Below are 12,929 nucleotides of genomic sequence, written 5' to 3'. Positions count from 1 at the left end.
GTGCTGGCCTGTTGTTTGTCTTGAATTCATGGAGGTTTTGTGAATGTGTCAAATGTCAATGAGGCAATATATGCTCCAATTTTGGTTTGACCTGTTTTCTTGAAGTTATCTTCCACCCCAGGCTCTTAAAATCATTTTGTCTCATCTCCTTCATGGACCCCTGAACCATATTGGGAGAGTGTTTGGCAAAATACATCTTATTTGGAACTGAGTGATACAGGTCCCTCACTGTCTGCATAGTACCTAGATTTGGTTCTCTCTGTGTTAATTCATATCTGCTGCAAGGGAAAAAAACTTATCTCATGATGGCTGAGTGATAGTCTGATCTCAGAATATTTGACTTCCTGAGTTTTTGATTTTGAGTTTAATTTCAGTTTGACATTTAGTGGTGCTATTTCTTTGATAAACTATGTTTTCATTCTTGAATTGTTTTTATTATTTCATTATGTGTTTGTGCATTAACAGCCTCCATTGAAGCATTCATCCACATATTTTTTTAGTTCCATGAACATATTCTTAATTGCTATTTTGAAATATTTGTCTGTTGCTTCAGTGAAATGAGTTAAATTGATTTTCTTGGAGAAATTTGTGCAAAACTGATGACTTCTAGAGGAAGCATATTGCCTTGATTATGTTTGTATTTTTTTCAATGAAATTTAGCCATCTTAATTTATAATGTTTATGATATTCTTGGTATGGATATTTGGTCTCCCCTTTGTTGGGTTGGTATACCGTTTTTTGGTTGCTTTTGCCTCAGGCTGTCACTTTCTGGGCAAGAAGAATAATGCTTGTGTTTTAGTTATGACACTACTGTGGGATTTAGGATTCAGACCCAGACTTGTCCCAGCTCTTAATTTTTCATTTGGACTAAAGATTTTGACTCTAAGCAATCCCTCAGTAGTGAAGAGTTTTAAGTCAGAAATAGAACAGAAGAAGGCGAAGATAATGACATGCTCATAAGCAAGATTAGAGGTTCCAGTTCCAGAAAGTTTCAAAAGTAAAACAAGGAGTATCCTGGTTCTGGCCAATAATGGCAGTGAGCCCGAAGGTAATGAAAGTATTTGCAGAAGAGTCCAGTGTGTTTAGCTGTAGTCATGCTAAAGATAGAATAAAAAGGAGGAAGAAAAGGAATCACGAGTAGTCGCTTAGGTCTCAGTCATGTGTGGTGTCTGTGCAGAACCTAAAGAGCAAACAGTCCTACAGTTTAGGAAGTTTTTGTGCGACTTGAGGGTGCAGAACAGAGCAGGGGACCATCTGCAACCCAAACCGGCAGCTCCTAAAGGTTGAAAAACTGGTGAGTCGGAGATCTAGGCAGCCAGGGAGCATGGAGATCTCTATAAAGTGCACACGGAAAGTGCACCCCCCTCCTTGCCCTGCCTGATCCAGGGACCAGGAACAGAACTTTGGAACTTCTGTTTCCACCCGGCAACAACTTCAGGGCGCAGAACAGAGCCTGGCCCATCTGCCACCTGGACCAGCAGCTCATAAAGGTTGAAAAACTATGAGTAGGAGATCTAGGCAGCCAGGGAGCAGAGATATCTCTGCGGAGTGCACATGGACAGTGCACCCCCTGCCTTGCCCTGCCTGATCCAGGGACCAGGAACAGAACTTTGGAACTTTTGTTTGCACCCAGTGGCAACTTCAGGGAGCAGAACAGAGCCCGGCCCATCTGCTACCTGGACCAGTGGAGATCAAGGGACACAGACCAGATACAAGGGAAAGGCAAGAACATATCACTGACAGCAAAATGGCAAGAAGAAAGGGAAAGAGTATATCCCAAGGAAAACAAGACAACCTGGCAACACCAGAACTCAGCTATCCCATAACAGCGAACATTGTAATGCCAAACACTCCAGAAAAAGAAGTCGCAGACCTGAAATCATACCTCAAGATGCTGATAGAGATACTTAAACAAGAACAGGAGAAAAAGCAAAAAGATTCAGAAGCTTTTAAAGAGGAAACAAGAAAAAAACTCAAAAAACTCAAAGAACTAGAAGAAAACAGAACCAAAGAGATGAAGGAATGGAAGAGGGAAACAGAAATTGACACAATAAAGAAAACACTAAAAAAAATAACCCTGGAGGTAGAACACCAAAAAAAGAAGTCAGGAGTCAAAGAAGCAAGCATTTCCAATAGAATACAAGAGATGGAAGAGAGAATCTCGGGGGCAGAAGACAACATTATAAACATAGACAAAACAGCCAAAGAAGATGCAAAAGACAAAAAGCTCCTAACCCAAAATGTCCAGGAAATCCAGGACACAATGAGAAGATTGAACCTAAGGATAATAGGAAAAGAAGAGGGAGAAGAGTATCAACTAAGGGGCACAGTAAATGTCTTCAATAAAATCGTAGAAGAAAACTTCCCTACCCTCAAGAATGAGATGACCACGAGCATAAAAGAAGCCTTCAGAACTCAAAATAAGTTGGACCAGAAAAGAACTACCTACTGACACATAATAGTCAAAACACCAAGTGCCCAAGCACAGAAAGAATACTAAAAGCAGTAAGGGAAATAGGTTAGGTAACATATAAATGCAGGCCAATCAGAATCACACCCGATTTCTCAACAGAGACTATGAAAGCTAGAAGAACCTGGAGAGACATCATGCACACCCTAAGAGAGCACAAGTGCCAGCCCAGGCTGCTATACCCAGGAAAACTATCAAACACCATAGATGGAGAGATGAAGATATTTCAAGACAAATCAAAATTTACACAATACCTGACCACAAACCCAGCAGTGCAACAAATTATAGGTGGAAAACCCAATAAAATGAGGGAAAATACATTGTAGTAAAAACAAGAAAACTCCTAAGCAGGAAACTAAAAGATGAAAAAGACACAGAAACAACTCAACCCACAAAAGCATTAATAGCAGGAAACAGAAACAACTATACCTTGATATCTATTAACATAAATGGATTCAACTCCCCAATAAAGAGACATAGGCTCTCATACTGGATACATAAACAAAATCCAGCCTTTTGCTGCATACAGGAAACTCATCTCAGAGACAAAGACAGACACTATCTCAGAGTAAAAGGGTGGGAAAAAAAACTTTCAAACAAACAGCCCCAAGAAGCAAGCTGGAGTGGCTATTCTAATATGGAATAAAGTAAATTTCCAGCCAAAAGTTATCAAAAAAGATAAGGAAAGACACTTTTTACTCATTACTGGAGAAATCTGTCAGGAGAAACTCTCATTCCTTAACATATATGCTCCAAATAAAAAAGCACCCAAATTCATAAAAGAAGCCCTACGAAAGCTCAAAAAATACATTTCACCCCACAAAATAATAGTGGGAGATTTACTATGCCACTCTCACCAATGGACAGATCATGTAAAAAGAAACTTGACAAAGACACTGCAAAACTAGCAGAGACTTTGAACCAACTAGAATTAAGAGATATATACAGAACATATTATCCTAAAGTAAAAGAATACAACTTCTCTGTACAACATGGCACCTTCTTGAAAATTGAACACATAATTGGACACAGAATGAGCCTCAAACAATATAAGAAGATTGAAATACTCCCATGCATCCTCTCAGATCACCTTGGTTTACGGCTGGTCTTTAACAACAACAAAGACAACAAAAAGCTCACATACACATGAAAACTAAACTATGCTCTGTTAAACAATAGCAGGGTCAAAGAAGAAATAAAGAAAGAAATTAAGAATTTTTTAGAATTCAACAAAAAAGAAAACACAACATACCCAAAGCTATGGGATGCAATGAAAGCAGTACTAAGAGGAAAACTCATAGCCCTAAGTGCTTCCAAAAATAAACTGGAGGGAGATTACATCAGCAACCTGACAGCACAGCTAAAAGCCCTAGAACAAAAGGAAGCAGATATTCATCATGACTAAGTAGGCTTCATCCATGGGATGCAGGGATGGTTTATTATAAGGAAATCCATCAACATAATCCACCATATAAACAAACTCAAAAAGAAAATCACCTGGTCATCTCACTAGATGCTGAGAAAGCATTTCACAAAATCCAACAACCCTTCATGTTAAAAGTCCTGGAAAGAACAGGAATCCAAGGTCCATACTTAAACATAATAAAAACAATATACAGCAAACCAACAGCCAACATCAAACTTATCGGAGGGAAACTTGAAGCAATCCCACTGAAATCAGGGAGTCGAAAAGGCTGCCAACTCTCCCCCTACCTATTCAATATAATACTGGAAGTCCTGGCTGGAGCAATTAGACAGCAAAAGGAGATCATGGGGATACAAATCAGAAAAGAAGAGACAAAAATATCACTTATTGCCAATGACATGATAGTGTACTTAATTGACCCCAAAAAATCCCACCAGAGAACTCCTACAGCTGACAAACAAGTTCAGCAAAGTGGCTGGATACAAAATTAACTCAAACAAATCAGTAGCCTTCCTATACTAAAAGGGCAAACATGTGGAGAAAGAAATTAGGGAAAAGATACCCTTCACAATAGTAACAAAAATGATGAAATACCTTGCTGTGACTCTAACTAAGTAAGTGAAGGACCTGTACGAAAAGAACTTCAAACCTCTAAAAAAGGAAATTGAGGAAGATCTCAGAAAATGGAAAGATCTCTCATACTCATGGACTTAAAAGTTCAACATATTAAAAATGGCCATCCTACCCAAAGCAATCTACAGATTCAATGCAATCCCTATCAAAATTCCAGCCCAGTTCTTCATGGAATTGAAAAGATCAATGTGCAATTTCATATGGAATAACAAAAGATCTAGAATAGGGAAATCCATCCTCAACAACAAGAAAACATCTGCGGGAATCACTATCCCTGACCTCACGCTTTATTACAAGGCAATTGTGCTGAAAACTGCATGGTACTGGTACAGAAATAGGCATGTGGATAAATGGAATAGAATAGAAGATCCAGAAATGAGCCCTCATGTATATGGTCACCTGATTTTTGACAATGGAGCCATAAACATTCACTGGAAAAAGGACAGCCTATTTAACAAATGGTGCTGGGCCAACTGGCATTCAGCATGCAAAAGAATGAAAATAGACCCTTTCTTACCTCCTTGTACAAAGCTCAAGTGTAAGGAGATCAAATATCTCCACATTGAACCAGATACACTGAAACTATTGGATGAGAAAGTAGGGAAAACCTTAGAACACATAGGCACAGGAGAAAATTTTCTGAACAAACACCACTGGCTCAAGCTCTAAGGTCAAAGATTAACAAATGGGACTTAATGAGATTGCAAAGTTTCTGTAAGGCTAAGGACATTGTCAAGAAAACAAAACAGCAACCATCAGAATGGGAAAAGATCTTTACCAACTCCACATCAGATAGAGGCCTAATATCCAAGGTATACAAAGAACTCAAAAAGCTAGACACCAGAGAATCAAATAACCCTATTAAAAATAGGGTACAGAGCTAAACAAAATGTTCTCAGTTGAGCAATAATGAATGGCTGAGTAACATTTGAGGAAATACTCGATATCCTTAGCCATCAGAGAAATGCAAATCAAAACAACCCTGAGATTCCACCTTACACCAGTCAGATTGGCCAAGATCCAATCTCAGATGACAACAGATGCTTGTGATGTTGCAGAGAAAGAGGAACACTTCTCCACTGTTGGTGGGGTTGCAAACTAATACAACCACTCTGGAAATAAGTCTGGTGATACCTCAGAATATTGTATGTAGTACTACCTGAAGACCCAGCTATTCCACTTCTGGGCATACACCCCAGAGACACGTTAATACACAACAAAGATACATGCACCACAATGTTCATAGCAGCTCTATTTATAATAGCCAGAAGCTGGAAAGAACCCAGATGTCCTTCAGAAGATGAATGGATACAAAATTTGTTGTACATTTACGCAATGGAATACTACTCAGCCACCAGAAACAATGACTTAACCAAATTCTTAAGAAAATGTCTGCATCTAGAGAATATCATCCTGAGTGAGATAATTTAGTCACAAAAGGACAGACATAATATGCAGTCACTGATAGTGGGATGCTGACCCCAGAGGCTTGCACTGCCTCAGAAACAACTCACAGACTGTATGAAGTCCAAGAAATAAAGAAAACAAAACAAAACAAAAAATAATCTTTACACAGCAAGAAAACTTTGACTATTTCCATGTTACATTTTGTTTTACATGTACTTTATGCTCATTGTAACTATTAAGTTTTCAATGCCTACTATCAAACCTTTAAAAAAATCAAGTAGTGACTAAAAATTTATATTCATATAGCTTTAAGTAAAAATTACCTTAAAATCTGAAAAAAGTACTGACAAAAATGTATTGTATAATTTTATGCAAAAAATGCTTAAAATCTCTACATTTATCTTTGTTTTGTAAAATAAAGTTTTAAAATAAAAAAAAAGGAAAAAAAAAAAAGGAAATTTCTTTAAGAGATCAATTGAACTACCTTGCTGCATTTACATATGCAAGGGACATGCCTTATCTTTGAGACAGGGGTATAAGAAACAATTCTAAGCTGGGTTTGTGTTTCAGGTAGAGACTGAGGAGACAACTCTATTTTTGAAGTAGTAATAGTAACTACTTCCATAAGGCATTGTAAGATATTATTATTCATGCTAGAAATCCTAGCAAATTAGCTTTTATTTACATGTATATTAGTTAGTTTTATCATAGTTTTAACCAAACATTTGCCAAAAATTACTTAAGGAAGGAGACTTTGATTTAGACTTACAGTCTCATTGGTACAGTATATCAAAGTAAGAGAGACCCAGGTTCAGTACTAAAAGAGCAAGCAGAAAGGGAGTAGACCCAAGCTCCACAAACCCCAGACCACTTTAGAGGACCCATTTCCTCTAGAGGCTTTATCTCCTAGTGGTTCCCCTTTGGTTCATGCAAAGTATCACAAGAGATCCATGAGTTTAAAAATAGGACCTTAGTGGGGATGTTTCATATTCAACTTTGACATTTTGACTCTGCCTCCCCAGTTTAGCATCTATTTTATAATGAAAAATGAAGAGACAATATATCCACTTTTCTTTAAGGTGCTTCTGTCATAGCAAACAACAAAGCAATTAATGAACATGTTACACATTATATTAGTTTGCAGATGTGGAAAAGTGAATATATTAAAAAAATCAGAGAAAGTAAACAAATACACTGATTTTAATTGAGTACTGCAGTAGCAGTGGTATTGTCTCAAGGATTTATGGAGATTGTGTCAAATAAGAAAATTTAAGCTAAAGTTTATATTATCAACCTGATCATTCAGCTGTTTATAAAACATTTGCTGGGAAAATATGGGGGATACAGGTATTTGAAAAAATATATCATAATTAGGCCCGAAGAGGTTTTTACTGTTCCCAAGCTGAAAAATTATAGTAGGACCCAAATTCAGAAAACACTAGAGGCAAGATGAAGAAACACTGGCATTTGTACAAGGGCTTCTTAGGAAGATGTCAACAGGCTGTTAGCAGAGGTTCTCCAAGTTTGTACTGCAGGGTAGTTATAAAGGCCCAGAAGTCTAGCTCCTTATACCATGATTCTCCAATATATTATAGAGTGTGTTTTCTTGGAGATGGTTTTAAGCAACAGTTTCAGTCATGTTTTCCTTCTCCTCTTTTTCCTTATCTTCGTTCTACTTTTGTCTTTTTTTCTTAAGCAGTGTTAAGTTTATCAAAGAAAAAATATATTGGTTCATTAAGCCTCAAAAACTCCATGAGGATAATTAAAACCCAAGGTGCTACACTGAGTTAACAAATTTGATAACTTGTTATATTTTCGTAATTATTGCTCCCTGCATTTTGGAAGAGATACAAATATGTGCTAACAATCTTGAGAATAATTTTCATTAAAAAGTTAAGGAATGATATTCATTTAAAAATAAACATGCAAGTCAAACATTATTTGAAGGACAATGGTAAAATAAAAATAGTCAATTATATACTTAACATTATTTAAATAGAATTATTTTTATGCCACTGAAAAAAAGTATTAAGGAATAGATTTAAATAATATCTCTGGATCTGCCACCTGGAACAGCAGTTCCAAAAGATTAAGGCCTTGTGAGAAGGAGATCCTAGAAGCCAGGGGGCAGAGAGATCTCTGCCGAGTGCACACAGAAAGCACGCCCCTGCCCTGCCTGATCCAGGGACCAGGAACATAGCATTGGGACCTCTGTTCTCACCCGGTGGCTTTGGAGCACAAAACAGGGCTAGGACCATCTGCCACCTGGAAGAGTGGATATCCAGGGACACAGACCAGGGACAAGGGAAAGGCAAGAACATATCACTGATAACTAGATGGCAAGAGGAAAGCAAAAGAGCATATCCAAAGGAAACTAAGACAACCTGGCAACACCCTTACCCAGCTCTCCCGTCACAGCAAACACTGGAATGCCAAACACTCCAGAAAAAAAAAGACTGTGACCGAAAATGCCTCAAGATGATGATAGAGATCCTTAAACAAGAACAGAAGGAAAAGCAAAAATAATCAGGAGCTTTTAAAGAGAAAACGAGAAAAACACTCAAAGAACTCAAAGAACTAGAAGAAAACAGAACGAAAGAGATGAAGGAATGGAAGAGGGAATTTAAAACGGAAATTGACACAGTAAAGAAATCACTAAAAGAGGTAACCTTAGAGGTAGAACACCAAAAAAAGAAATCAGGAGTCACAGAAGGAAGCATTTCCAATAGACTATAAGAGATGGAAGAGAGAATCTCGGGGGCCGAAGACAACATTATAAACATAGACAAAACAGCCAGAGAAGATGCAAAAACCAAAAAGGTCCTAACCCAAAATGTCCAGAAGGTTCAGGACACAATGAGAAGACCAAACCTAAGGATACTAGAAATAGAAGAGGGAGAAGAATATCAACTAAGAGGCACAGTAAATATCTTCAACAAAATTGTAGAAGAAAACTTCCCTAACCTTAAGAATGAGATGACCACGAGCATAAAAGAAGCCTTCAGAACTCCAAATAGGTTGGACCAGAAAAAAAATTCCTCCTGACACAAAATAGTCAAATCACAAAGTGCCCAAAGCAAAAAAAAAAAAAAAAAAAAAATACTAAAGCGGTAAGGGAAAAAGGTCAGGTAACATATAAAGGCAGACCAATCAGAATCACACCCAATTTCTCAACAGAGAGTATGAAAGCTAGAAGACCCTGGACAGACATCCTGTGCAGACATCAAGAGAGCACAAGTGCCAGCCCAAGCTGCTTTACCCAAAAATATCAATCACCACTGAAGAAGAGGTGAAGATATTTCAAGACAAATCTAAATTTACACAATATCTGACCACAAACCCAGCAGTACAACAGATCATATGTGGAAAATCCAATACAATGAGAGGAACTACATCCTAGTAAAAAAAAAAAAAAAAAAAAAAAAAAAAAAAAACTCCTAAGCAAGAAAACCAAAAGAAGAAAGCGACACAGACACAACTCAACCTACAAAAGCAATAATAGCAGAAAACAGAAACCACTATTCCTTGATATCTATTAACATAAAAGGACTCAACTCCCCAATAAAAAGACATAGGCTAACATACTGGATACATAAACAAAATCCAGCATTTGCTGCATACAGGAAACTCATCTCAGAGACAAAGACAGACACTATCTAAGAGTAAAAGGGTGGGAAAAAAACTTCCAAGAAGACAGTCCCAAGAAGCAAGCTGGATTGACTAATCTAATATCGAATAAAGTAAATTTCCAACCAAAAGTTATCAAAAAAAAAAAAAAAAAAAAAAAAGGAAGGACACTTTTTACTCATTACAGGGGAAATCCTTCGGGAGGAATTCTCAATCCTTAACAAATATAATCCAAATACAAAAGCACCCACATTCAAAAAGGGAACCCTAATAAAGCACAAAAAATACATTTCACTTCACACAATAATACTGGGCGACTTTAATACCCCACTCTCACCAATGTACAGATCATGGAAACAGAAGCTGAACAAGGACACTTTAAAACTAGCAGAGACTATAAACCAACAGGAATTAATAGATATCTACAGAACATATCATCTTAAAGGAAAAGAATATATCTTCTTCTCAGCACCCCATGGCACCTTCTTGAAAACTGAAAACATAATTGTTCACAGAACGAGCCTCAATCAATTTAAGATAATTGAAATACCCCCATGCATCCTCTCAGAACAACATGGTCTAATGCTGATCTTTAACAACAACAAAAACAACAAAAAGCCCACATACACATGGAAACTAAACAACACTCTGTTAAATGATAGTAGGGTCAAAGAAGAAATAAAGAAAGAAATTAAGGATTTTCTAGAATTCAATGAAAATGAAAACACAACATAACTAATCCTATGTGATGCAATGAAAGCAGTACTGAGAGGAAAACTCATAGCCCTTAGTGCTTCCAAAAATAAACTGGAGAGAGCATACATCAGCAACTTGACAGTACAGCTAAAATCTCTAGAACAAAAGGAAGCAAATACACCCAGGCAGTGTAGACAGCAAGAAATAATCAAAATAAGGGCAGGAATTGACCAAATAGAAACAAAAAGAACCATCGAAAGAATCCACAAAGTGAAGAGCTTTTGAGAAAATCAACAAGATTGATAAACCCCTAGCCAGCCTAACTAGAGGGTAAAGAGAGAGTATACAAATTAACAAAATCAGAAAGGAAAGTGGAGACATAACCACTGAAACTGAGGAAATTCAAGAAATCATTAGATCCTACTACAAAAGCTTATACTCCACAAATTTGGAAAATCTGGAGGAAATGGATGAATTCCTAGACATATACAAGATCCTAAAGTTAAATCAGGACCAGGTAAACCATCTAAATAATCCCATAGCACATTAAGAAATAGAAGAAGTAATCAAAAGCCTCCCAACCATAAAAAGCCCAGGTCCAGACAGGTTCAGTGAAGAATTTTATCTGACATTTATTGCATATATAACACCAATACATTCCAAACTATTCCACAAGTTAGAATCAGATGGAATACTAACTAGCTTATTTTTTGAGGCTGCAATAACCCTCGTACCTAAACCACACAAAGACCCTACACGGAAAGAGAACTTCAGACCAATTTCACTTGCGAACATTGATGCAAAAATACTCAACAAAATCCTTGCAAACCAAATCCAAGGACACATCAAAACGATCATTCATCATGACTAAGTAGGCTTCATCCCTGGGATGCAGGGATGGTTTAATATAAGGATATCCATCAATGTAATCCACCATATAAACAAACTCAAAGAACAAAATCACATGGTCATCTCACTAGATGCTGAGAAAGCATTTGACAAAATCCAACACCCCTTCATGTTAAAAGTCCTGGAAAGAACAGGAATCCAAGGTCCATACCTAAACAAAATAAAAGCAATATCTAGCAAATCAGCAGCCACCTTAAAACTTAATGGTGGGAAACTAAGCAATCCCACTAAAATCAGGGACTAGAAAAGGCTGCCCACTCTCCCCCTACCTATTCAACACAGTTCTGAAAGTCCTGGCTGGAGCAATTAGACAGCAAAATAAGGTCAAGGAAATACGAATCAGAAAGGAAGAAGTAAAAACATCACTCTTTGCAGATGACATGATAGTGTATTTAAGTGACCCCACATATTCCACCAGAGAACTCCTACAGCTGATAAACAAGTTCAGCAAAGTGGCTGGATACAAAATTAACTCAAACAAATCAGTAGATTTCCTATATTAAAAGGACAAACATGTGGAGAAAGAAATTAGAAAAAAGATACTCTTCACAATCGTTACAAAAACTATGAAATTCCTTGGTGTGACTCTAACTAAGCAAGTGAAGGACCTGAATGTCAAAAATGCAAACCTCTAAAAGAGGAAATAGAGGAAAATCTCAGAAAATGGAAAGATCTCCCACGCTCATTGATTAAAAGCATCATTTTAAAAATGGCCATCCTACCAAAAAGAATCTACAGATTCAATGCAATCCCCATCAAAATTCCAACCCAGTTTTTCACTGAGTTTGAAAGATCAATGTGCAATTTCATCTGGAATAACAAAAGATTTAGAATAGCGAAATACATCCTCAAGAACAAGAAATCATCTTTGTTTAGCTCTGTACCCCATTTTTTAATATGGTTATTTGATTCTCTGGTGTCTAGCTTTTTGAGTTCTTTGTATACCTTGGATATTAGGCCTCTATCTGATGTGGAGTTGGTAAAGATATTTTCCCATTCTGTTGGCTGCTGTTTTGTTTTCTTGACAATATCCTTAGCCTTACAGAAACTTTGCAATCTCATTAAGTTCCATTTGTTAATTTTTGACCTTAGAGCTTGAGCCATTGGTGTTTTGTTCAGGAATACTACTCAGGAACGAGAAACAATGACTTAACCAAATTCTTAAGAAAATGTCTGCATCTAGAGGATATCATCCTGAGTGAGATAACCCAGTCACAAAAGAACAGACATAATATGCAATCACTGATAGTGGGATGCTAACCCCAGAGGCTCGTAGGCCCCCAGAAACAACTCACAGACTGTATGAAGTCCAAGAAATAAACAAAACAAAACAAAACAAAAAATAGTCATGCTCAATCCTTACCCACCAAGAACACATTGACCAATTCGGGGTTGTACCCTGTATTACCTGTACTGTCTGCTCATTGTTACAAAAAAAAAAAATCTTTGCACACCAAGAAAACTTTGAATATTTCCAGGTTGCATCTTGTTTTATATGTACTTTATGCTCATTGTTACTGGTGGGTTCTTTATCACACTATCAAACCTTTAAAAAAAAAAGTACTCACAAAAATGTATTGTATAATCTTTTGCAAAAATGCTTAAAATCTGTACAGTTTTCTCTGTTTTGTAAAATAAAGTTGTTAAAATAAAAGATCCATTTATACACTCTGTATCCACTTTGTTCACTTACTTTTTCTACACTTGACCTTAAGAAACATGGGAAGTTCTGAATTGCAAGGTAAACCTTCATTGATCAGC

The sequence above is a fragment of the Micromys minutus genome, assembly GCF_963924665.1.
Source record: "Micromys minutus genome assembly, chromosome: 1".
Lineage (NCBI taxonomy): Eukaryota > Metazoa > Chordata > Mammalia > Rodentia > Muridae > Micromys > Micromys minutus.
This window is presented reverse-complemented; position numbering follows the sequence as displayed.